This window comes from Hemitrygon akajei, unplaced genomic scaffold (assembly GCF_048418815.1).
Source record: "Hemitrygon akajei unplaced genomic scaffold, sHemAka1.3 Scf000220, whole genome shotgun sequence".
Classification (NCBI taxonomy): Eukaryota; Metazoa; Chordata; class Chondrichthyes; order Myliobatiformes; family Dasyatidae; genus Hemitrygon; species Hemitrygon akajei.
The window spans coordinates 246,121-273,845 of record NW_027332103.1 but is presented as its reverse complement, the minus strand read 5'-3'; the positions used below and the strand labels follow the sequence as shown (position 1 = coordinate 273,845).

General features: G+C 47.9%; 1 long non-coding RNA gene across 1 annotated transcript; it reads right to left on the bottom strand.

The window, feature by feature from the left end:
- Window positions 1-14,856: 14,856 nt before the first annotated feature.
- Window positions 14,857-27,141, bottom strand: LOC140724446 (uncharacterized). The gene is made up of 4 exons (XR_012098135.1): window positions 27,013-27,141; window positions 26,112-26,217; window positions 23,716-23,826; window positions 14,857-14,937 (listed from the first exon to the last, which is right to left on the bottom strand). It is a non-coding gene; the product is annotated as an uncharacterized lncRNA (long non-coding RNA).
- Between the last annotated feature and the right edge of the window lie 584 nt (window positions 27,142-27,725).

The following is a 27,725-nucleotide window of genomic DNA, read 5'->3' as shown; positions in this document are numbered from 1 at the left end:
GCAACAACACTGACTTCTGCACCCTGACACTTGAATTTCTGGCAGACTAATGGTATCTTTCACAGTGAAGGCAAATACAAAATATTTATTAAGTTTGGCCACCTTTCTTAATGCTGCATTATGACCTCTCCAGTGTCATTTTCCACTTGTCTCTATTTTACTTTTTGCATACCTGAAAAACCTTTTGTTTTCTTCTTTTAAATTACTGGCTAATTAACCTTCACATTTAATCTTTTCTCGTTATTGCTTTTTTATTGCCTTCATTTAGTTTTTAAAACCCTCCAGCTTCCCACTAATTATTGATTTACTGAATGCTCTTGCTTTCGATTTTATGCTGTAATTGACTTCTCTTTCCAGCCAGTTGCCTTATCCTCCCTTTGCAATATTTCTTCTTCTTTGGTATTTATCTATCCTGTATTTCCAAATTACTCCCAGAAACTCCAGCCATTGCTGCTCTGCCATCATCCCTACTAATGTCCGCTTCCAATCAACTTTGGCCAGCTCCTCTCTCATGCCTTTGTAGTTCCCTTTATTCCACTGTAATACTGATACATCTGATTTTAGCTTCTCCGTCTCAAACTGCAGGGTGAATTCTATCATATCATGATCTCTGCATCATTACACAACACCAAATCCAAACATCTTTTCCCTGGTGGGTTCAACCACGAGCTGCTTTACAAAGCCATCTCGTAGGCATTCTATAAATTCCTTCTTTTGGGATCCAGCACCAACATGATTTTCCCAATCTACCTGCAAATTGAAATCCCCATGGTTATCATTACATTGTCCTTTTTACATGCCCTTCCTATCTCCTATTGCAATTTGTACTCTACATCCTTGTTACTGTTCTGAGGCCTGTGTAAACTGAATTGGAATTGACCTTACAACTTACAACCTTCATATACAGGAGTAAAAATCTTATGTAGGGCTCTCAGTACCAGTAACTGTGGTGTTAACTGTTCAGGCTAACAAAATGGCTTCTTTGTATTGTTATAATGAAATGGCTCCCCTGTAATGTTACTTAATGCTCTAACGGGTTTCTGTATCTGGAATGATTGGGTTATAACTGTAGCTAAGGGGGGAACTAGCCAATGGAGAATTGTTATACTATCTTGTATCTGTGAGCTGAGCAGGAGTTCATGGTCTTTTTTCGGGAGGCGAGCGAGGAGGATGACTTGTGAGGAGCGGACAGGGCAGCGGACACTGGACGTCGGCGGTTCGGACGGTGGCCGAAGGCTCGGAAGGTTGTTGTGGATGGAACCGGAGGTGTGAGCTCCAACGTATTAAAATATTATGTGCACAAACTGATAAACTTACTGATTTGGCATTTTTAGGTTATCTGTTTCTACTAACCCATCACTAGGAAATAACTATAAAGTTGTAATTATTTACTTGCCTTTGGTGTATTGTCTGATATTTGTGTTGCAGGCGTGTACTTGGGGGGGGGGGGGGCATTACACCGTATTTACACCGAAGTACTGCACTATTGGCGGGGCGAAGGCGGTTCACCCTAGGCGAACGGGGGTAAATTGCGGACACAGATGCTACACTTATGTTACGTCTCAATCTAAATGTGCAATTTATACTAATTTATAATGAATAGTATGTACACCAGGACAGTCAATATAACATAGAAATACAGTTGTATCAGTGTGAATTAATCAGTCTGATGGCCTGGTGGAAGAAGCTGTCCCGGAGCCTGTTGGTCCTGGCGTTTATGCTGCGGTACCGTTTCCCGGATGGTAGCAGCTGGAACAGTTTGTGGTTGGGGTGACTCGGGTCCCCAATGATCCTTCGGGTCCTTTTTACACACCTGTCGCTGTAAATGTCCTGAATAGTGGGAAGTTCACATCTACAGATGCGCTGGGCTGTCCACACCACTCTCTGCAGAGTCCTGCGATTGAGGGAAGTACAGTTCCCATACCAGGCAGTGATGCAGCCAGTCAGGATGCTCTCTATTATGCCCCTGTAGAAAGTTCTTAGGATATGGGGGCCCACACCAAACTTCTTCAACCATCTGAGGTGAAAGAGGCACTATAGTGCTTTTCCACCACACAGCTGGTATGTACAGACCACGTGAGATCCTCGGTGATGTTTATGCCGAGGAACTTAAGGCTGTTCACCCTCTCAACCGCAGATCCATTGATGTCAATAGGGGCGAGCCTGTCTCCATTCCTCCAGTAGTCCATAACCAGCTCCTTTTATTTTTTAACGACATTGAGGGGGAGGTTGTTTTCTTGACACCTCTGTGTCAGTGTGATACAATTCTCATCAGGGTTTTTTCAGCCTTGCAGATTCTGAATTTTACCCACAAGGATTGTACATATTCTCAATCGTATGCCAACTCTCTCTCAGAATTCAATTTCCACCACAACCTTCTGCTTACCCTCCTATCCATTCAATACAATGTGCATGTTAAACACATGAGCACAAGTTTTTGTATAATCAAAAACCCTTTTCTCCATATCCATGTCTTGCTTGCGGAAGAATTCCACCCCTCCTGCACATCTCTGAAACATCTGCATGCCAGTTCCACGGGCCAGTCAGAGCAAGGCCTGCCCCCACCCCCTGGGCTGTAAGTTGTGGGGTTTGGGGGAGAGGGAATACCAGTCGCTGTTTGGGGAGATGCTCCATGCAGACTCTAACCACACGAAGGCCAGATGCATCAGAAAGGGTCCCTGTGATCAGGAGTACCTGACGGTCCCCTATCAGAACTCAGTGGTTACCTGGGATCATCTCAGAGGCTTTGCATGTGGTGTCCGTCGGTTTCTCCTGCCCGGCGTCGGGGCTTGTCCTCCTACCTGGATCTGGGACGAGAGAAGGTCCAGGTGAGAAATGGAGTTTGGAGGATTGGTCCAGGGCTGAGACCGATTCTTCCTGCTACGTCCACACACCAGCCAGTTCTGTTCTTCCACCACACTCCCCCAGTCTCTCCACCAGGCTCAGTTCCATCGCTCTGACACACTCCACACACAGACTCCTTCCCAATTCCCCCATTTGCTCATCACCAACCTCCTCCGTCATTCAGAAGGACAGGCTCATAGGCAGAGGAAGTGGGGTGGCTCTCTTGGTAAAAAATAAAATCAAATCCTTAGAAACAGGTGAGTAATATTGGAAGATGTTGAATCCTTGGGGGTTGAGTTAAGAAAATGCAAGGATAAAAAGACCCTGTTGGGAGTTATATACAAGACTCTTAACAGTAGCCAGAATGTGGGGTAGAATTTACAACGGGAGATAGAAAAGGCAGGAAAAAAGAGCAAAGTTACGATAGTCATGGGGGATTTCAATATGCAGCAGATTAGGAAAATCAGATTGGGGCTGGATTCCAAGAGAAGGCATGAGAGTGGAGCTCGCCAAGGTTGATTGAAAGGGAATACTTGCAGTGATGACAGTAGAACAGCAATGGTTGGAATTTCTGGAGCAATTCAGAAGGTGTAGGATAGATAAATCCCAAAGAAAAAGAAGTCTTGTAAATGGAGGATGATGCAACCATGATGACAAGGGAAATCAAAGTCAGCATAAAAGCAAAAGAGAGGGCATGTAATAGAGCAAGAATTAGTGGGAGGTTCGAGGATTCAGACGCTTTTAAAAGCCAATAGAAGGTAACTGAAAATAAAGAAAAAAGATGCAATATGGAAGTAAGTTAGCCAATAATATAAAAGAGCACACAAAAAGACTTTTTAGATAAATCAAGGGTAAAAGAGAGTGGCTATCAGACCAATGGAAAATGATGCTGGAGAGGTAGTAATGGTTGGACATAGAAATGGTGGATGAATTTAATAAATGTTTTCAAGCTCAAGTTCCAGTTTGGTTTATTATCATTCAACAGTACACACGTTTACCACCAAATGAAATAACGTTCCTCCGGACATACAGGTAACACACACACACGTTAATATCACCACTTGTAAATTCATAAATAATAAGGTGCATTTGTGACACAAGTTAAAAAGTAGACCGCATCATGCTTCAAGTATGATGTGACCTGGCAGGAGGCTGGGAGTTCAGTGTCTGACAGCCTGGGGAAAGAAGTTGTTTCCCATCCTAATAGCTCTTGCGTCAGTCTTTACGATGGAAGAAACCAGCTGTACATCTGAAACTGGAGAGTGTCGTGGGGTAAGAGTGAGTGAACTTGCTAATACTAAGGAGAAGGTGCTTGGGAAGCCGTGAGGGTTGAAGGTAGGTAAGTCACCCGGACCAGATGGACTACACCCCAGGGCTTTGCAAGAGATGAAGGCGTTAGTAGGGATATTTCAACAACACTGGATTCTGGAATGGAGGCTAGTGAAGTCATCCACTCTGATTCAGCAGCCTGATGGTTGAAGGGTAACAACTGTTCTTGAACTAGTGATGTGAGATGCAAGAATCCTGTATCTCCTGCCCAATAGAAGCAGTGGGAAGAGACGATAGTCTGGGTGGTAGGAGTGCTTGATCATAGATGCTGACCCCACCACTTTTAACAGTCTTCGCCATTCTTGTGTACTGGTGTGGGACTGGGACAAATCAGTCTTGAGGGGCCGGGACATCATCTGCTCCTGGTGTGTTGTCTTCTTGCATAATGGGATGAGGGGCCTCAGGAGGTAACTCTGGAGCAGTGTCCTGGTTTCATTCCACACACTGATCAGTAGATTAAATGACCCCAGAAAACTGTCACTGGGGGAATGTGGAGACAATAACGTGTGATTAGGGTAGGATCAGTGTCAATGGTGTTTGATGGTCAGCACGTACCCAGAGGGCCAAAGAGCCTGTTTCTGTGTTGTGTGACTGTGACTCTCTCTCACCTCTGCTGTCTTTCACTTTCTCAGTCTCCCAATCCCCCTCCCCTCAATGCATTGTTTTTGACCTGTGTCTCTGATGTGAAAACCCCTCTGTTCTCAGTCTGTTTGCATCAGGTGGCAAACAGGAGAACAGAACAGGGCAGAATTAGCCGACTGTACACTAGACCTGGTTTACACTAACATACCAGGAGCATATAAAGCTGTTCCCCCGCCCCACACTGGGGTCTCAGATCACTTGTCTGTTATGCTAATTCCAGCATACAAACCACTGATCAAACTGGCCAAACCAGTTCTGAGGGAGCAATCTCAGCATTGCAGGACTGCTTTGAAACACAAACTGGAGAATGTTCAGAAAGGCTGCTACCTATGTCAACCACATAACATCGAGGAATGTGTGGATTCTGTGACCAGCTACACAGAGAAGTGTACTGAGACTGTTACCATCACAAAACACATCCGTGTGGGGCAAGTCAGAATCCATGGCTCACTGCAGAGGGCCATGCACGGCTGAGGGATCGTGATGCTGTCTTTGGATCAGAGGGACCAGGATGCCTCACTCCCCAACAGGCTGAATGTCTTTTACGCCCGGTTTGATGCACAGAACAAAGTGCTGGTGAGAGAGACACCCAGGGGAGGAGACCCTCCGTCTGGCTGAAGCTGAGGTGAGGAAGACCCTGGCCAGTGTTAACCCACACAAAGCTGATAATATACCAGGTCGGGTTCTGAATGACTGTGCATCCCAGCTAACTGAGGTGCTTACGGATATATTCCACATCTCTCTGGAGCAGTCCATTGCCCCTCAGTTTTCAAGATGGCAACCACCATTCCAGGGCCAAAGAAGGTGACAGTAACCTGTCTAAATTACTATCATCTGGTGGCATTAACATCAGCCATTATGAAATGCTTTGACCGGCTGGTCATGGAGCACATTAAAGCCTCTCTCCCGCCTACATTGCCCCCTTTCCAGTTCACTTTCTGGTTCGGATTGAATTGATCCAATGATGATGCATTAGTCTCTGCCATCCACTCTGTCCTGTCCCACCTGGAAAATGGGGTCTCACATTTATACACCAGTTTGGCATTTAACACCATCATACCCTAGAAACTGCCCTCTCTGGGTGTCAACACGTCCCTCTGTAACTGGATCCTGGACTCTGAATGAAAGGCCACAGTCAGTCTGTGTGGACAGTAAAGTCTCCAGTCCCATTACACTGAGCACTGGCGCTCCCCAGGTCTGTATGCTCAGCCCGCTGCTGACACATGACTGTGTCACGGGATTCAGCTCAAACCCTGTCAACAGCGGTTGTGGCCTCAGCAACAACGATGACCAGTTGGAGTACAGAGAGGAGGTAAGGGGATTAGGAAGGGTTCCCCTGTGGCCATTACCCTCAGTAACAAGTACATCTCTACGGACAACACAAAAATACAACTGCAGATGCTGTGGATCAAAGAATATGTACACAACGCTGGAAGAACTCGGCAGGTCAGGCAGCATCCGTGAGAAAAGAGTAGCCGACATTTTGGGCCGAGACCCTTCATCAGGAATGGGGAGGAAGAGAGGGCCGAAGCCCAGCATTAGACATAGGGGAGGGGGGTAGGGCCCAGAAGTGCCAGGTGGAAAACCAATTAGAGGAAAGATAAAGGGGGGAGGGGGAGGGCATAAGCAACACAGAACTGTAGAGATAAAGAAGCAGAAAGTTGAAAGGGGAGAGAGGCAGAGAGGGACCTGGGATAGGGGAAGGGGGAGGGGGGGGGGGGAATTACCGGAAACTGGAGAATTCAATGTTCATACCACCAGGCTGGAGGCTACCCAGACGGTAGATGAGGTGTTGCTCCTCCAACCTGAGTTTGGCCTCATCATGGCAGTAGAGGAGGCCATGTATGGACATATCTAGATGGGAGTGAGAGGCTGAGTTGAAGTGGGTGGCAACCGGGAGGTCCTGTCTATTGTGGAGGACGGAGCATAGGTGCTCAACGAAGCGGTCCCCCAAACTGCGTCGAGTCTCGCCGATGTAGAGGAGGCCGCACCGGGAGCACCGGATGCAATAGACGACTCCAGCAGACTCGCAGGTGAAGTGTTGCCTCACCTGGAAGGACTGTCTGGGGCACGGAATGGTGGTAAGGGGGGAGGTGTGGGGACAGGTGGAGCATTTGCGCTTGCAGGGATAAGTGCCAGGTGGGAGTTCTGTGGGAAGGGACGTGTGGACCAGGTGGTCGCGGAGGGAACGATTCCTGCGAAAAGCTGAGGGGGGCAGGGAGGGAAAGATGAGCTTGCTGATGGGGTCCTGTTGAAGGTGGCGGAAGTTGCGGAGGATAATGTGTTGGATCCGGAGGCTGGTGGGGTGGTAGGTTAGGACAAGGGGAACCCTGTCCCTGTTGTGGTGATGGGAGGATGGGTTAAGGGCTGAAGTGCGGGAAGTGGAGGAGATGCGGGTGAGGGCATCTTTGATGACACCTCTATGGATTCTACTTGGGGAGTGACCCATTGGGGCTTGGCAACACCAGCCCGGTTTGTGGATGATACGAAGATTGGTGAAATTGTGGATAGTGTGGAAGACGTGCAGAGAATACAGTGTGATATAGATCAGTTACAGATATGGGCTGAGAATTGGCAGATGGAGCTTAACCCAGATAAATGTGAGGTGTTGCACCTTGACAGGGAAAATGCAAGGAGACAGTTCATTGTTAAGGGCAAGATCTTTACCAGTGTTGCTGAGCAGAGAGATCTTTGGATTCAAGTTCACAGCTCCTTGAAAGTGGCTACACAGTTCAATAAGGTGGTTAAGAAGGCTTATGGAATGCTTGCTCTTATTAGTCGAGGCATTGAGTTCCAAAGTCAAGAGGTTATGTTGCAACTTTATAAAACTCTGGTTGGGCCACATCTGGACTGTTGCAAACCGTTCTGGTCACATCACTACAGGACAGATGTTGAGACTTTGGAGAGGGTACAGAAGAGGTTTGCCAGGATGCTCCCCGGTTCAGAGGGCATGAGAGGTTGGATAAACGTCGGTTGTCGTCTCTGGAGCGGAGGAGGCTGAGGGGACATCTGATGGAGGTTTATAATATTATGCGAGGTGGAGTGGACAAGGAGTATCTGTTTCCCAGGGTTGAAATGTCTCATACAGGTATGTATTGAAGGTGAGAGGAGTTAGTTTCAAAGGGGATGTGAGGGGTAAGTTTTTTACTCAGAGTGATGGATGCCTGGAATGTGCTGCCTGGTGTGGTGGTAGAGTCAAATACACGAGAGGCTTTTAAGAGATGTTTAGATAGACACATGGATGTGTGGAAGATGTTGGGATATGGACATTCTGTAGGTTGGAGGGATTAGTCTGACTGATTTGCTTTGTAGCTGGATCGGCACAACATTATGGGCTGAAGGAGCTGTTCCTGTGCTTTACTGTTCTATGTTTTATGTCTTCATCCTTGAGTGGCCCAGTTAGAGTCCTGACCTTCACTCGATCGAACATCTCTGGCAAGATGACAATAAAGCTGTCTACCGTCACTTCCCAACTAATCTGGCACAGTTTGAGCAAATTTACAGGAGTTAATGGACAAATCCCGTTCCCTTACGTTGTACAAAGCAAATAAAGACTTATCTGAAAAGACTATTGGCTGTGAGAGGCGGTTCAGTTAAGTACTGAGCAAAAGTGATGAACATTTAGACTAATGACGTTTCAGATTTTGAATTTTTAGTTTCACCATGCTTTACAATTTTCTCTGTTTTTTGGCTCCATGGTGAAAAAAGGAGCACGAGATTCACAAATAAAAATTTTCAGTTAAATTAATCAATATCCCTGGTTATTAAGGTGAACAAGGTGTTGGGATCAGTTTAGTATTGAGGTGAGTGAAGTTATCCTCACTGGATCAGCAGCCTAATGATTGAAGAGTAATAACTGTGCTTGACCTGGTGGAGTGAGACCCAAGGCTCCTGTACCTCCTGCCCAATGGAAGCAGTGAGAAGAGAGCACGGTCTGGATGGGGGTCACTGATGATGGATGCAGCTTTCTTGTGTCAACGCTCCTTCTGGATGTGCTCAATGGTGGGGAGGCCAGTTTCAGTGTTGTATGACTCTGTGAATCACACTGTCAATCTCTCTCTCTCCCCCCCCTCCTCTCTCACCTCAACTGTCTTTCACTTTCTTCCTCTCCGCTTTCCTCACTCCCAACACCTCACATTGTGCCAATGCCTCTTGCTTCGACCTGTGACCTTTCACCAAATGTGACCTGTGTCTATGATGTGAAAACCCCTCTGTTCTCAGTCTGTTCACATCCGGTGGCAAACAGGAGAACAGAACAGGGCAGAATTAGCCAGAGGGATGTTCCTATTGGAACTGTAATGGCCACAGAAGCAGAGTGAATAATCTGGAATATTTTGCAGAGAAACTGAATATTCAGCCCCACAAACTACATGGGCATTCCTCTGACTCTCTCTCACCTCACCCCCCCCCCACCCCCACCTTTCTGTCTCACTCTCCATATCAGCTCAGCAGCTAGGAACTCCTCTCAGTTCTGTTAGTGGGTGAATTTGCATCTGTGGCTTTCAACACGTGACACCTGCGTGTGTGAAATGAACAGTCCATTGTTCTCAATCTGTGTGTTTTTTGTTGCCTTTGATTTCCTGTTGTTTGCCTCCCACCCTTCTTAAAGAGTGAAGTGACATTAACAATTTCCCATTCCTCCCAAACCATCCCAGAATCTAGTGATTGTTGAAAGATCACTACTGATGCCTCCACAATCATTTCAGCCACCTCTTTCAGAACCCTGGGGTGTAGTCCATCTGGTCCAGGTGACTTATCGACTTTCAGACCTTTCACCTACCCAAGCACCTTCTCCTTCATAATAGCAACTACACTGACTTCTGCACCCTGACACTCGAATTTCTGGCAGACTGATGGTGTCTTTCACAGTGAAGGCAAATACAAAATATTTATTAAGTTTGGCCGCCTTTCTTAATACTGCATTATGACCTCTCCAGTGTCATTTTCCACTTGTCTCTATTTTACTTTTTGCATACCTGAAAAACCTTTTGTTTTCTTCTTTTAAATTACTGGCTAATTAACCTTCACATTTAATCTTTTCTCATTATTGCTTTTTTATTGCCTTCATTTACTTTTTAAAACCCTCCAGCTTCCCACTAATTATTGATTTACTGTTTGCCCTTGCTTTCGAATCTATGCTGCAATTGCCTTCTCTTTCCAGCCACAGTTGCCTTATCCTCCCTTTGCAATATTTCTTTATCTTTGGTATTTATCTATCCTGCATTTCCAAATTACTCCCAGAAACTCCAGCCATTGCTGCTCTGCCATCATCTCTACTAATGTCCGCTTCCAATCAACTTTGGCCAGCTCCTCTCTCACACCTTTGTAGTTCCCTTTACTCCACTGTAATACTGATACATCTGATTTTAGCTTCTCCCTCTCAAACTACAGGGTGAATTCTATCATATCATGATCTCTGCCTCATTACACAACACCAAATTCAGACTTGTCTTTTCCCTGGTGGGCTCAACCACGAGCTGCTTTACAAAGCCATCTCGTAGGCATTCTACAAATTCCTTCTTTTGGGATCCAACACCAACAGGATTTTCCCAATCTACCTGCAAATTGAAATCCCCATGGTTATCATTACATTGTCCTTTTTACATGCCCTTCCTATCTCCTGTTGCAATTTGTAGTCTACATCCTAGTTACTGTTCTGAGGCCTGTGTAAAATGAATTGGAATTGACCTTACAACTTACAACCTTCATATACACGAGTAAAAATCTTATGTAGGGCTCTCAGTACCAGTAACTGTGGAGTTAACTGTTCAGGCTAACAAAATGGCTTCTTTGTATTGTTATAATGAAATGGCTTCTCTGTAATGTTACTTAATGCTGTAACGGGTTTCTGTATCTGGAATGTTTGGGTTATAACTGTAGCTAAGGGGGGAACTAGCCAACGGAGAATTGTTATACTATCTTGTATCTGTGAGCTGAGCAGGAGTTCACGGTCTTTTTTCGGGAGGCGAGCGAGGAGGATGACGTGTGAGGAGCGGACAGCGGTTCCAGGGCAGCAGATACTGGACGTCGGAGGTTCAGACGGTGGCCGAAGGCTCGGAAGGTCGTTGTGGTTGGAACCGGAGGCGTGAGCTCCAACGTATTAAAATATTATGTGCACAAACTGATAAACTTACTGATTTGGCGTTTTTAGGTTATCTGTTTCTACTAACCCATCACTGGGAAATAACTATAAAGTTGTAATTATTTACTCACCTTTGGTGTATTGTCTAATATTTGTGTTGCGAGTGTGCACTGGGGGGGGCATTACACCGTATTTACACCGAAGTATTGCACTATTGGCGGGGCAATGGCGGTTCACCCTAGGCGGTAAATTGGGGGCACAGATGCTAAACTTATGTTACGTCTCTATCTAAATGTGCAATTTATACTAATTTATAATAAATATTATGTACACCAGGACAGTCAATATAACATAGAAATACAGTTGCATCAGCATGAATTAATCAGTCTGATGGCCTGGTGGAAGATGTCCCGGAGACTGTTGGTCCTGGCTTTTATGCTGCGGTACCGTTTCCCGGATGGTTGTAGCTGGAACAGTTTGTGTTTGGGGTGACTCGGGTCCCCAGTAATCCTTCAGGCCTTTTTACACACCTGTCTTTGTAAATATCCTGAATAGTGGGAAGTTCATATCTACAGATGCACTGGGCTGTCCGCACCACTCTCTGCAGAGTCCTGTGATTGAGGGAAGTACAGTTCCCATACCAGGCAGTCCTGCAGCCAGTCAGGATGCTCTCAGTTGGGCCCCTTATGATTTGGGGGCCAAAACCAAACTTCTGCAACAGTCTGAGGTGAAAGAGGCACTTTTGTGCTTTTCCACCACACAGCTGGTATGTACAGACCATGTGAGATCCTCAGTGATGTTTATGCCGAGGAACTTAAGGCTGTTCACCCTCTCAACCCCAGATCCATTGATGTCAATACGGGCGAGCCTGTCTCCATTCCTCCTGTAGTCCACAACCAGCTCCTTTTATTTTTTAACGACATTGAGGGAGAGGTTGTTTTCTTGACACCACTGTGTCAGTGTGATTGCACCCTTCCTACCCTGAGTTCCACCCAATGTCTGACCCTTAACCTGATTACATATCTATTCAATGTCCCGGTGACTACTGGGGGTGTGTTGTTCAATCCCATCAGTGTGATTGCACCCTGGGTTCCACCCAATGTCTGACCCTTAACCTGATTACATATCTATTCAATGTCCCGGTGACTACTGGGGGTGTGTTGTTCAATCCCATCAGTGTGATTGCACCCTGGGTTCCACCCAATGTCTGACCCTTAACCTGATTACATATCTATTCAATGTCCCGGTGACTACTGGGGGTGTGTTGTTCAATCCCATCAGTGTGATTGCACCCTTCCACCCAATGTCTGACCCTTAACCTGATTACATATCTATTCAATGTCCCGGTGACTACTGGGGGTGTGTTGTTCAATCCCATCAGTGTGATTGCACCCTTCCACCCAATGTCTGACCCTTAACCTGATTACATATCTATTCAATGTCCCGGTGACTACTGGGGGTGTGTTGTTCAATCCCATCAGTGTGATTGCACCCTGGGTTCCACCCAATGTCTGACCCTTAACCTGATTACATATCTATTCAATGTCCCGGTGACTACTGGGGGTGTGTTGTTCAATCCCATCAGTGTGATTGCACCCTGGGTTCCACCCAATGTCTGACCCTTAACCTGATTACATATCTATTCAATGTCCCGGTGACTACTGGGGGTGTGTTGTTCAATCCCATCAGAGTGATTGCACCCTGGGTTCCACCCAATGTCTGACCCTTAACCTGATTACATATCTATTCAATGTCCCGGTGACTACTGGGGGTGTGTTGTTCAATCCCATCAGTGTGATTGCACCCTGGGTTCCACCCAATGTCTGACCCTTAACCTGATTACATATCTATTCAATGTCCCGGTGACTACTGGGGGTGTGTTGTTCAATCCCATCAGTGTGATTGCACCCTGGGTTCCACCCAATGTCTGACCCTTAACCTGATTACATATCTATTCAATGTCCCGGTGACTACTGGGGGTGTGTTGTTCAATCCCATCAGTGTGATTGCACCCTTCCACCCAATGTCTGACCCTTAACCTGATTACATATCTATTCAATGTCCCGGTGACTACTGGGGGTGTGTTGTTCAATCCCATCAGTGTGATTGCACCCTGGGTTCCACCCAATGTCTGACCCTGAACCTGATTACATATCTATTCAATGTCCCGGTGACTACTGGGGGTGTGTTGGTCAATCCCATCAGTGTGATTGCACCCTGGGTTCCACCCAATGTCTGACCCTTAACCTGATTACATATCTATTCAATGTCCCGGTGACTACTGGGGGTGTGTTGTTCAATCCCATCAGTGTGATTGCACCCTGGGTTCCACCCAATGTCTGACCCTGAACCTGATTACATATCTATTCAATGTCCCGGTGACTACTGGGGGTGTGTTGTTCAATCCCATCAGTGTGATTGCACCCTGGGTTCCACCCAATGTCTGACCCTTAACCTGATTACATATCTATTCAATGTCCCGGTGACTACTGGGGGTGTGTTGTTCAATCCCATCAGTGTGATTGCACCCTTCCACCCAATGTCTGACCCTTAACCTGATTACATATCTATTCAATGTCCCGGTGACTACTGGGGGTGTGTTGTTCAATCCCATCAGTGTGATTGCACCCTGGGTTCCACCCAATTTCTGACCCTTAACCTGATTACATATCTATTCAATGTCCCGGTGACTACTGGGGGTGTGTTGTTCAATCCCATCAGTGTGATTGCACCCTTCCACCCAATGTCTGACCCTTAACCTGATTACATATCTATTCAATGTCCCGGTGACTACTGGGGGTGTGTTGTTCAATCCCATCAGTGTGATTGCACCCTGGGTTCCACCCAATGTCTGACCCTTAACCTGATTACATATCTATTCAATGTCCCGGTGACTACTGGGGGTGTGTTGTTCAATCCCATCAGTGTGATTGCACCCTGGGTTCCACCCAATGTCTGACCCTTAACCTGATTACATATCTATTCAATGTCCCGGTGACTACTGGGGGTGTGTTGTTCAATCCCATCAGTGTGATTGCACCCTGGGTTCCACCCAATGTCTGACCCTTAACCTGATTACATATCTATTCAATGTCCCGGTGACTACTGGGGGTGTGTTGTTCAATCCCATCAGTGTGATTGCACCCTTCCACCCAATGTCTGACCCTTAACCTGATTACATATCTATTCAATGTCCCGGTGACTACTGGGGGTGTGTTGTTCAATCCCATCAGTGTGATTGCACCCTTCCACCCAATGTCTGACCCTTAACCTGATTACATATCTATTCAATGTCCCGGTGACTACTGGGGGTGTGTTGTTCAATCCCATCAGTGTGATTGCACCCTGGGTTCCACCCAATGTCTGACCCTTAACCTGATTACATATCTATTCAATGTCCCGGTGACTACTGGGGGTGTGTTGTTCAATCCCATCAGTGTGATTGCACCCTGGGTTCCACCCAATGTCTGACCCTTAACCTGATTACATATCTATTCAATGTCCCGGTGACTACTGGGGGTGTGTTGTTCAATCCCATCAGTGTGATTGCACCCTTCCACCCAATGTCTGACCCTTGCATTATGTCTCCCCTGAGTGCAACTTGACATTGTCAGAACTTCTCAACGCCAAATCAATTATGAGCAATTTCTCCTACATGAGCACAAATTTTTGTATAATCAGAAACCCTTTTCTCCATATCCATGTCTTGCTTGCGGAAGAATTCCACCCCTCCTGCACATCTCTGAAACATCTGCATGCCAGTTCCACGGGCCAGTCAGAGCAAGGCCTCCCCCCACCCCCTGGGCTGTAAGTTGTGGGGTTTGGGGGAGAGGGAATGCCAGTCGCTGTTTGGGGAGATGCTCCATGCAGACTCTAACCACACGAAGGCCAGATGCATCAGAAAGGGTCCCTGTGATCAGGAGTACCTGACGGTTCCCCCATCAGAACTTAGTGGTTACCTGGGATCATCTCAGAGGCTCTGCATATGGCGTCCGTCGGCTTCTCCTGCCCGGCGTCGGGGCTTGTCCTCCTACCTGGATCTGGGACGAGAGAAGGTCCAGGTGAGAAATGGAGTTTGGAGGAATAGTCCAGGGCTGAGACTGATTCTTCCTGCTACGTCCACACACCAGCCAGTTCTGTTCTTCCACCACACTCCCCCAGTCTCTCCACCAGGCTCAGTTCCATCGCTCTGACACACTGCACACACAGACTCCTTCCCAATTCCCCCATTTGCTCATCCCCAACCTCCTCCGTCATTCAGAAGGACAGGCTCGTAGGCAGAGGAAGTGGGGTGGCTCTCTTGGTAAAAAATAAAATCAAATCCTGAGAAATAGGTGAATAATATTGGAAGATGTTGAATCCTTGGGGATTGAGTTAAGAAAATGCAAGGATAAAAAGACCCTGTTGGGGGTTATATACAGGATTCTCAACAGTAGCCAGGATGTGGGGTAGAATTTACAACGGGAGATAGAAAAGGCAGGAAAAAAGAGCAAAGTTACGATAGTCATGGGGGATTTCAATATGCAGCAGATTAGGAAAATCAGATTGGGGCTGGATTCCAAGAGAAGGCATGAAAGTGGAGCTCGCCAAAGTTGATTGAAAGGGAATACTTGCAGTGATGACAGTAGAACAGCAATGGCTGGAATTTCTGGAGCAATTCAGAAGGTGCAGGATAGATAAGTCCCAAAGGAAACGAAGTCTTAAATGGAGGATGATGCAACCATGATGACAAGGGAAATCAAAGTCAGCATAAAAGCAAAAGAGAGGGCAGAGAATAGAGCAAGAATTAGTGGGAGGTTCGAGGATTCAGAAGCTTTTAAAAGCCAATAGAAGGTAACTGAAAAAAAAGGAAAAAGATGCAATATGGAAGTAAGTTAGCCAATAATATAAAAGAGCACACAAAAAGATTTTTTTAGATAAATCAAGGGTAAAAGAGAGTGGATATTAGACCAATGGAAAATGATGCTGTAAATACACGTAACACACACACACGTTAATATCACCACTTGTAGATTCATAAATAATAAGGTGCATTTGTGACACAAGTTGAAAAGTAGACCGCATCATGCTTCAAGTGTGATGTGACCTGGCAGGAGACTGGGAGTTCAGTGTCTGACAGCCTGGGGAAAGAAGTTGTTTCCCATCCTAATAGCTCTTGTGTCAGTCTTTACGATGAAAGAAACCAGCTGTACATCTGAAACTGGAGAGTGTCGTGGGGTAAGAGTGAGTGAACTTGCTAATACTAAGGAGAAGGTGCTTGGGAAGTCGTAAGGGCTGAAGGTAGGTAAATCACCTGGACCAGATGGACTACACCCCAGGGCTTTGCAAGAGATGAAGGCATTAGTAGGGATATTTCAACAACACTGGATTCTGGAATGGAGGCTAGTGAAGTTATCCACTCTGATTCAGCAGCCTGATGGTTGAAGGGTAACAACTGTTCTTGAACTGGTGATGTGAGACGCAAGACTCCTGTATCTCCTGCCCAATAGCAGTGGGAAGAGACGATAGTCTGGGTGGTAGGAGTCCTTGATCATGGATGCTGACCACACCACTTTTAACAGTCTTCGCCATTCTTGTGTACTGATGTGGGACTGGGACAAATCAGTCTTGAGGGGCCGGGACATCTTCTGCTCCTGGTGTGTTGTCTTCTTGCATAATGAGATGAGGGGCCTCAGGAGGTAACTCTGGAGCAGTGTCCTGGTTTCATTCCACACACTGATCAGTAGATTAAATGACCCCAGAAAACTGTCACTGGGGGAATGTGGAGACAATAACGTGTGATTAGGGTAGGATCAGTGTCAATGGTGTTTGATGGTCAGCACGTACCCAGTGGGCCAAAGAGCCTGTTTCTGTGTTGTGTGACTGTGACTCTCTCTCTCCCTTCCTCTCTCACCTCTGCTGTCTTTTACTTTCTCAGTCTCCCAATCCCCCTCCCCTCAATGCATTTTGACCTGTGACCTTTCACCAAATGTGACCTGTGTCTATGATGTGAAAACCCCTCTGTTCTCAGTCTGTTTGCATCCGGTGGCAAACAGGAGAACAGAACAGGGCAGAATTAGCCGACTGTACACTACACCTGGTTTACACTAACATACCAGGAGCACATAAAGCTGTTCCCCTGCCCCACACTGGGCTCTCAGATCACTTGTCTGTTATGCTAATTCCAGCAAACAATCCACTGATCAAACTGGCCAAACCAGTTCTGAGGGAGCAATCTCAGCATTGCAGGACTGCTTTGAAACACAAACTGGAGAATGTTCAGAAAGGCTGCTACCTATGTCAACCACGTAACATCGAGGAATGTGTGGATTCTGTGACCAGCTACACAGAGAAGTGTACTGAGACTGTTACCATCACAAAACACATCCGTGTGGGGCCAGTCAGAATCCATGGCTCACTGCAGAGGGCCATGCACGGCTGAGGGATCGTGATGCTGTCTTTGGATCAGAGGGACCAGGACGCCTCACTCCCCGACAGGCTGAATGTCTTTTACGCCCGGTTTGATGCACAGAACAAAGTGCTGGTGAGAGAGACACCCAGGGGAGGAGACCCTCCATCTGGCTGAAGCTGAGGTGAGGAAGACCCTGGCCAGTGTTAACCCACACAAAGCTGATAATATACCAGGTCGGGTTCTGAATGACTGTGCATCCCAGCTAACTGAGGGGCTGACGGATATATTCCACATCTCTCTCGAGCAGTCCATTGCCCCTCAGTTTTCAAGATGGCAACCACCATTCCAGGGCCAAAGAAGGTGACAGTAACCTGTCTAAATTACTATCATCTGGTGGCATTAACATCAACCATTATGAAATGCTTTGACCGGCTGGTCATGGAGCACATTAAAGCCTCTCTCCCGCCTACATTGCCCCCTTTCCGGTTCACTTTCTGGTTCGGATTGAATTGATCCAATGATGATGCATTAGCCTCTGCCATCCACTCTGTCCTGTCCCACCTGGAAAATGGGGTCTCACATTTATACACCAGTTTGGCATTTAACACCATCGTACCCTAGAAACTGCCCTCTCTGGGTGTCAACACCTCCCTCTGTAACTGGATCCTGGACTCTGAATGAAAGGCCACAGTCAGTCTGTGTGGACAGTAAAGTCTCCAGTCCCATTACACTGAGCACTGGTGCTCCCCAGGTCTGTATGCTCAGCCCGCTGCTGACACATGACTGTGTCACGGGATTCAGCTCAAACCCTGTCAACAGCGGTTGTGGCCTCATCAACAACGATGATGAGTTGGAGTACAGAGAGGAAGTGGAGAGGGTGGTGGACTGGTGTGAGAACAACAACCCCAGTCTGAAGGGGAGGTAAGGGGATTAGGAAGGGTTCCCCTGTGGCCATTCCCCTCAGAAGCAAGTACATCTTCTTCTCCACATATTCCTCGATGTATGGGACATTGGAAAAAAGTTGAATTTCCCCATGGGGATGAATAAAGTATCTATCTATCTATCTCTACGGACAACACAAAAATACAACTGCAGATGCTGTGGATCAAAGAATACGTACACAACGCTGGAAGAACTCGGCAGGTCAGGCAGCATCCGTGAGAAAAGAGTAGCCAACGTTTCAGGCCGAGACCCTTCATCAGGAATGGGGAGGAAGAGAGGGCCGAAGCCCAGCATCAGACATAGGGGAGGGGGTAGGGCCTAGAAGTGCCAGGTGGAAAACCAATCAGAGGAAAGATAAAGGGGGGAGGGGGAGGGCATAAGCAACACAGAACTGTAGAGATAAAGGAGCAGAAAGTTGAAAGGGGAGAGAGGCAGAGAGGGACCTGGGATGGGGGAAGGGGGAGGGGGGGAATTACCGGAAACTGGAGAATTCAATGTTCATACCACCAGGCTGGAGGCTACTCAGACGGTAGATGAGGAGTTGCTCCTCCAACCTGAGTTTGGCCTCATCATGGCAGTAGAGGACATATCTAGATGGGAATGAGAGGCAGAGTTGAAGTGGGTGGCAACCGGGAGGTCCTATCTATTGTGACGGACCTATTGTAGGTGCTCGACAAAGCGGTCCCCCAAACTGCGTCGGGTCTCGCCGATGTAGAGGAGGCCGCACCGGATGCAATAGATGACTCCAGCAGACTCGCAGGTGAAGTGTTGCCTCACCTGGAAGGACTGTCTGGGGCCCGGAATGGTGGCAAGGGGGCAGGTGTGGGGACAGGTGTAGCATTTGTGCATGCAGGGATAAGTGCCAGGTGGGAGTTCTGTGGGGAGGGATGTGTGGACCAGGTGGTCGCGGAGGGAACGATCCCTGCGAAAAGCTGAGAGGGGTAGGGATGGAAAGATGAGCTTGCTGGTGGGGTCCTGTTGAAGGTGGCGGAAGTTGCGGAGGATAATGTGTTGGATCCGGAGGCTGGTGGGGTGGTAGGTGAGGACAAGGGGAACCCTGTCCCTGTTGTGGTGATGGGAGGATGGGTTAAGGGCTGAAGTGCGGGAAGTGGAGGAGATGCAGGTGAGGGCATCTTTGATGACCCCTCTATGGATCCTACTTGGGGGGGGTGACCCATTGAGGCTTGGCAACACCAGCCCGGTTTGTGGATGATACCAAGATTGGTGAAATTGTGGATAGTGTGGAAGACGTGCAGAGAATACAGTGTGATATAGATCAGTTACAGATATGGGCTGAGAAATGGCAGATGGAGCTTAACCCAGAGAAATGTGAGGTGTTACACCTTGACAGGGAAAATGCAAGGAGACAGTTCATTGTTAAGGGCAACATCATTAGCAGTGTTGCTGAGCAGAGAGATCTTTGGACTCAAGTTCATAGCTCCTCGAAAGTGGCTACACAGTTCAATAAGGTGGTTAAGAAGGCTTATGGAATGCTTGCTCTTATTAGTTGAGGCATTGAGTTCCAAAGTCAAGAGGTTATGTTGCAACTTTATAAAACTCTGGTTGGGCCACATCTGGACTGTTGCAAACCGTTCTGGTCACATCACTACAGGACAGATGTTGAGGGTTTGGAGAGGGTACAGAAGAGGTTTGCCAGGATGCTCCCCGGTTCAGAGGGCATGAGAGGTTGGATAAACTTTGGTTGTCGTCTCTGGAGCGGAGGAGGCTGAGGGGACATCTGATACAGGTTTATAATATTATGAGAGGCAAAGATAGATTGGACAGAGAGTATCTGTTTCCCAGGGTTGAAATGTCTCATACAGGTATGCATTGAGGATGAGAGGAGTTAGTTTCAAAGGGGATGTGAGGGGTAAGTGTTTTACTCAGAGAGTGATGGATGCCTGTTGTGGTGGTAGAGTCAAATACACGAGAGGCTTTTAAGAGATGCCTAGATAGACACATGGATGTGTGGGAGATGTTGGGATTTGAACATTCTGTAGGTTGGAGGGATTAGTCTGTCTGATTTGCTTTTAGCCGGATCGGCACAACATTATGGGCTGAAGGAGCTGTTCCCGTGCTTTATTGTTCTGTGTTTTATGTCTACATCCTTGAGTGGCCCAATTCAAGTCCTGACCTTCACTCGATCGAACATCTCTGGCAAGATGACAATAAAGCTGTCTACCGTCACTTCCCAACTAATCTGGCACAGTTTGAGCAAATTTACAGGAGTTAATGGGCAAATCCCATTCCCTTACGTTGTTCAAAGCAAATAAAGACTTATCTGAAAAGACTATTGGCTGTGAGAGGCGGTTCAGTTAAGTACTGAGCAAACGGGATGAATATTTAGACTAATGACGTTTCAGTTTTTGAATTTTTAGTTTCACCATGCTTTACAATTTTCTCTGTTTTTTGGCTCCATGGTGAAAAAAGGAGCACGTGCTTCACAAATAAAAATTTTCAGTTAAATTAATCAACATCCCTGGTTATTAAGGTGAACAAGGTGTTGGGATCAGTTTAGTTTGAGGTGAGTGAAGTTATCCTCACTGGATCAGCAGCCTAATGATTGAAGGGTAATAACTGTGCTTGACCTGGTGGTGTGAGACCCAAGGCTCCTGTACTTCCTGCCCAATGGAAGCAGTGAGAAGAGAGCACGGTCTGGATGGGGGTCACTGATGATGGATGCAGCTTTCTTGTGTCAACGCTCCTTCTGGATGTGCTCAAAAGTGGGGAGGCCAGTTTCAGTGTTGTATGACTCTGTGAATCACACTGTCAATCTCTCTCCCCCCCCTTCCTTTCTCACCTCAACTGTCTTTCACTTTCTTGCTCTCCACTTTCTCCACCCCCCAACCCCTCACATTGTGCCAATGCCTCTTGCTTTGACCTGTGACCTTTCACCAAATGTGACCTGTGTCTCTGATGTGAAAACCCCTCTGTTCTCAGTCTGTTCACATCCGGTGGCAAACAGGACAACAGAACAGGGCAGAATTAACCAGAGGGATGTTCCTATTGGAACTGTAATGGCCACAGAAGCAGAGTGAATAATTTGTAATGTTTTGCAGGGAAACTGAATATTCAGTCCCACAAACTACATGGGCATCTCTCTGACCCTCTCTCATCTCACCCCCCCCCCCCCCCACCTTTCTGTCTCACTCTCCGTATCAGCTCAGCAGCTGGGAACTCCTCTCAGTTCTGTTAGTGGGTGAATTTGCATCTGTGGCTTTCAACATGTGATACCTGTGTGAGTGAAATGAACAGTCCATTGTTCTCAATCTGTGTGTTTTTTGTTGCCTTTGATTTCCTGTTGTTTGCCTCCCACCCTTCAGAAAGAGTGGAGTGACATTTACAATTTTCCATTCCTCCCAAACCATCCCAGAATCTAGTGATTGTTGAAAGATTGCTACTGATGCCTCCACAATCATTTCAGCCACCTCTTTCAGAACCCTGGGGTGTAGTCCATCTGGTCCAGGTGACTTATCGACTTTCAGACCTTTCACCAACCCAAGCACCTTCTCCTTAGTAATAGCAACTACACTGACTTCTGCACCCTGACACTCGAATTTCTGGCAGACTAATGGTGTCTTTCACAGTGAAGAAAAATACAAAATACTTATTAAGTTTGGCCGCCTTTCTTAATACTGCATTATGACCTCTCCAGTGTCATTTTCCACTTGTCTCTATTTTACTTTTTGCATACCTGAAAAACCTTTTGTTTTCTTCTTTTGTATTACTGGCTAATTAACCTTCACATTTAATCTTTTCTAGTTATTGCTTTTTTATTGCCTTCATTTAATTTTTAAAACCCTCCAGCTTCCCACTAATTATTGATTTACTGAATGCCCTTGCTTTCAAATTTATGCTGTAATTGCCTTCTCTTTCCAGCCACAGTTGCCTTATCCTCCCTTTGCAATATTTCTTCTTCTTTGGTATTTATCTATCCTGCATTTCCAAATTACTCCCAGAAACTCCAGCCATTGCTGCTCTGCCATCATCTCTACTAATGTCCGCTTCCAATCAACTTTGGCCAGCTCCTCTCTCATGCCTCTGTAGTTCCCTTTACCCCACTGTAATACTGATACATCTGATTTTAGCTTCTCCCTCTCAAACTGCAGGGTGAATTCTATATCATGATCTCTGTCTCATTACACAACACCAAATTCAGACTTGTCTTTTCCCTGGTGGGCTCAACCACAAGCTGCTTTAAAAAGCCATCTCGTAGGCATTCAATGAATTCCTTCTTTTGGGATCCAGCACCAACATGATTTTCCCAATCTACCTGCAAATTGAAATCCCCATGGTTATCATTACATTGTCCTTTTTACATGCCCTTCCTATCTCCTGTTGCAATTTGTAGTCTACATCCTAGTTACTGAATAAAATGAATTGGAATTGACCTTACAACTTACAACCTTCATATACAGGAGTAAAAGTCTTATGTAGGGCTCTCAGTACCAGTAACTGTGGTGTTAACTGTTCAGGCTAACAAAATGGCTTCTTTGTATTGTTATAATGAAATGGCTTCTCTGTAATGTTACTTAATGCTGTAATGGGTTTCTGTATCTGGAATGTTTGGGTTATAACTGTAGCTAAGGGGGGAACTAGCCAACGGAGAATTGTTATACTATCTTGTATCTGTGAGCTGAGCAGGAGTTCACGGTCTTTTTTCGGGAGGCGAGCGAGGAGGATGACGTGTGAGGAGCGGACAGCGGTTCCAGGGCAGCGGATACTGGACGTTGGCGGTTCGGACGGTGGCCGAAGGCTCGGAAGGTCGTTGTGGTTGGAACCGGAGGCGTGAGCTCAAACATATTAAAAGATTATGTGCACAAACTGATAAACTTACTGATTTGGCATTATTAGGTTATCTGTTTCTACTAACCCATCACTAGGAAATAACTATAAAGTTGTAATTATTTACTCACCTTTGGTGTATTGTCTGATATTTGTGTTGCAGGCGTGTACTGGGGGGGCATTACACTGTATTTACACCGAAGTATTGCACTATTGGTGGGGCAACTGCGGATCACCCTAGGCGAACGGGGGTAAATTGGGGACACAGATGCTACACTTGCAAGCAGAACAAGAGCTACAACTGTCCCTAAACCGCTTCCCTCACTACCATTCAGGGCCCCAAACTGTCCTTCCAGGTGAGCTGACACTTCACCTGTGAGTCTGTTGGGGCATCTACTGTATCCGGTGCTCCTGGTGTGGCCTCCTGCATATCAGAGAGACCCAATGAAAATTGGGAGACCGCTTCACCGAGCACCTACGATCCATCTGCCAGAAAAAGCAGGATTTCCCAGTGGCCATCCATTTCAATTCTGCTTCCCATTCCCATTCCAACATGTCAGTCCATGGTCTCCTCTACTGTCGTGATGAGGCCACACTCAGGCTGGAGAGCAACACTTTATATTCTGTCTGGGAGCATCCAACCAGATGGCATGAACATCGATTTCTCGAACACACACACAGACAACACACACACACCTACCTATCAGATGAAGGGATGTAATTCTCATCCTTGGGGTCATCGAAGAACTCGTAAACACCATCGGAATCCATCTCGCTCAGTTCCTCCTCGCCCTCCTCGCAGTCATTGTCACTGAGGGGTAGAGGGCATGGGAGATGAGGGGAGGGAGGCAGGAAGGTGGCAAGCCAACTTGAGTGTGTGTGATGGGATAGTGTGGAGGGAGATTCACTCTGTGTCTGACCCCAGGAGTGTGCGATGGGACGGTGTGGAGGGAGATTCACTCTGTGTCTGACCCCGGGAGTGTGTGATGGGACGGTGTGGAGGGAGATTCACTCTGTGTCTGACCCCGGGAGTGTGTGATGGGACGGTGTGGAGGGAGATTCACTCTGTCTGACCCCGGGAGTGTGTGATGGGACGGTGTGGAGGGAGATTCACTCTGTGTCTGACCCCGGGAGTGCGTGATGGGACGGTGTGGAGAGAGATTCACTCTGTGTCTGACCCCGGGAGTGTGTGATGGGACGGTGTGGAGGGAGCTTCGCTCTGTGTCTGACCCCAGATGTGAGTGATGGGACGGTGCGGAGGGAGATTCACTCTGTGTCTGACCCCGGGAGTGTGTGATGGGACAGTGTGGAGGGAGATTCACTCTATGTCTGACCCCTGGAGTGTGTGATGGGACGGTGTGGAGAGAGATTCACTCTGTGTCTGACCCTGGGAGTGTGTGATGGGACAGTGTGGAGGGAGATTCACTCTGTGTCTGACCCCAGGAGTGTGCGATGGGACGGTGTGGAGGGAGATTCACTCTGTGTCTGACCCCAGGAGTGTGCGATGGGACGGTGTGCAGGGAGCTTCACTCTGTGTCTGACCCCGGGAGTGTGTGATGGGACAGTGTGGAGGGAGATTCACTCTGTGTCTGACCCCGGGAGTGTGCAATGGGACGGTGTGGAGGGAGCTTCACTCTGTGTCTGACCGGGGGAGTGTGTAATGGGACGGTGTGGAGGGAGATTCACTCTGTGTCTGACCCCGGGTGTGTGTGACGGTACGGCGTGGAGCGAGATTCACTCTGTGCCTTCGCCCTCTCCCGCACTCCCACTCCCATTTTCCACAGGGATCGCTCCCGACACAACTCCCTCCCCACTCGTCCCTCCCCACTGATCTCCTCCTGGTACTCAACCTTCCAAGCGAAACAAGAGTCACAACTGTCCCTGCACCTCATCCCTCACTACCATTCCTGTGAGTCTGTTGGGGCCATCTACTGTATTAGGTGCTCCTGTTGTGGCCTCCTGTATATCAGAGAGACCCAATGAAAATCAGGAGACCGCTTCACCGAGCACCTACGATCCATCTGCCAGAAAAAGCAGGATTTCCCAGTGGCCACCCATTTCAATTCTGCTTCCCATTCCCATTCCGACATGTCAGTCCATGGTCTCCTCTACTGTCGTGATGAAGCCACACTCAGGTGGGGGGAGCAACACTTTATATTCTGTCTGGGTTGCATCCAAACAGTTGGCATGAACATCAATTTCTTGAGCTTCTGGTAATTGCACACACCCCCTTCACCATTCTCCATTCCCTTTTCCCTCTTTCACCTCATCTCCTTACCTGCCCATCACCTGCCTCAGGTGCTCCTACCCTTCCCTTTCTCCCATGGTCTTCTACCCTTTATCAGATTCCCCTTCTCCAGCCCTTTATCTCTTTCATCAAATTTCCCAGTTCTTTACTTCACCTCCTCCCGTTCTCCCGGTTTCACCTGTCACCCACCACCTTGTACTTCCTCCTCCACTCCCCCGACCTTCTTAATCGGACTTCTCTTCTTTCTCTTCTGTCCTGATGAAGGGTCTCGGCCTGAAACGTCGACTGTTTGCTCTTTTCCACAGATGCTGCCTGACCTGCTGAGTTCCTCCAGCATTTTGTGCGTGTTGCTTTGGATTTCCAGCATCTGCAGATTGTCTCGTGTCTGTGAGTCTTCTCCTGCTCCTATTTCTATGTTCTGACATTATTTGTTGTACAAGATGTTGGTGAGGCCAGATTTGGAATACTATGCTCAGGTTTAGTCACACTGCGACAGGAACAATATCATGAAACTGGACGGAGTGCAGAGGAGATTTACCAGGATGTTGCCAGGACTTGTGGGACTGAGTTATGGACAGAGGGTGAGCAGGTTGGGACTTTTTGTTTTGTCCCCATTGGAGTGTAGGAGAATGAGTGGTCATCTTATAGAGGTGTAGATAATCATGAGGGACATACACTCAGTGGTGGAGGGGTCTCGGGAGGTAATTCTAGAGCAGAGGGTCATGGTGGACAGTGTTGTAGAGATTAATTCAGGATAATAGGGGCAGGGATGGGACAGCAGTGATATCTCAGTGGGGAGTGAGACCAGAGGAAATGTTCACCCTCCCAGTCTCAGCTCCATCTCTCACCTCAGCCTGGTTTCCATCTGTTGTTCAATGTTCCCCTGTGGCTCCTCACCAGACGTTGCCTCTGCCTCTGACACGGAGAGTCCATCGCTCTCAGTCTGACACCTTCCTGCAACAGACCCGTCATCAGTGGACTCTGACCATTGGGACTCTGCCCACCTCAGACTCGTCCCTCACCCTCGGGAGCTCCCTCTCAACACACCATCCCTCACCCTCGGGAGCTCCCTCTCAACACACCGTCCCTCACCCCTCGGGAACTCCCTCTCAACACACCACCCCTCACCCTCAGGAGAGCCCTCACACCGACTACCCCGCTACTTCAGGAGCTCCCTCAGGTCCGTTCCTCACACCAGACCGTACCAGTACCTCAGAAGCTCCCTCGTCAGTCCCTCAGACCCGGCCATCTCTCACCCTACAAAGATCCCTCAAGTCAGATGGTCGCTTGATCTCAGGAGCTCCCTCGGATTCATCCCTCACTTCGATCCCTCCCACTACCTCAGGAGATCTTTCAGCTCATCCCTGGAGCTGCTACAGCTGACACCGTCCTCTTACCCCATGAGTTTCCTCAGTCCATCCCTTATCCTAGAGTCTTCCCTCACCTCAGACCCATTTCTGCCTCAGGATCTACTCAGACCAACACTCAATGTAAAAGGCCCCATGGTCTGAGACCCTTCTCAGCTTCAGCTCCTCCCTCACCAAGACCCTCCTCACCCTCAGACACCCCTCACTAACACCATCCTCACTGTGACCCTCCCCACTCTCAGAACCTCCCTCATCGAGACCCTCCACACCCCAAGAACCACCCTCATCAAGACCCTCACCCCCAAATCTTCCCTCACCAAGACCTTCCCTCACCAAGACCCTCCTCACTCTCATACCCTCTCTAACCATGAACATTCCTCACCCTCCTACAGAGACACTGCTTATCCTCATTCCCTCCCTCACGGTCAATCCTTCCCTCACTGAAAACCTCATCACTATCAGACCCTCCCTCACTGAATCATCCTCAGCTACTACCTTCACTCCCCCACAGACCCCTCTGGCCCTCAGTCACACCAAACACACTCAGACACCCTCACCGACACACTCCTCACCCACAGACCCCTCTCACCTTCAGTCACTCCAAACACACAGACACCCTCACCGAGACCCTCCTCACCTTCTGACCCGCCTCGCCCTCAGACACCCTCACCGAGACTCTCCTCACCTTCTGACCCTCCTCGCCCTCAGTCACACCAAACACACTCAGACACCCTCACCGAGACAATCCTCACCCACAGACCCCTCTCACCTTCAGTCACTCCAAACACACTCAGACACCCTCACCGAGACTCTCCTCACCTTCTGACCCTCCTCGCCCTCAGTCACTCCAAACACTCAGACACCCTCACCGAGACCCTCCTCACCTTCTGACCCTCCTCGCCCTCAGACACTCCAAACACACTCAGACACCCTCACCGACACACTCCTCACCCACAGACCCTCCTCACCCTCAGTCACTCCAAACACACTCAGACACCCTCACCGAGACCCTCCTCACCTTCTGACCCTCCTCGCCCTCAGACACTCCAAACACACTCAGACACCCTCACCGAGACCCTCCTCACCTTCTGACCC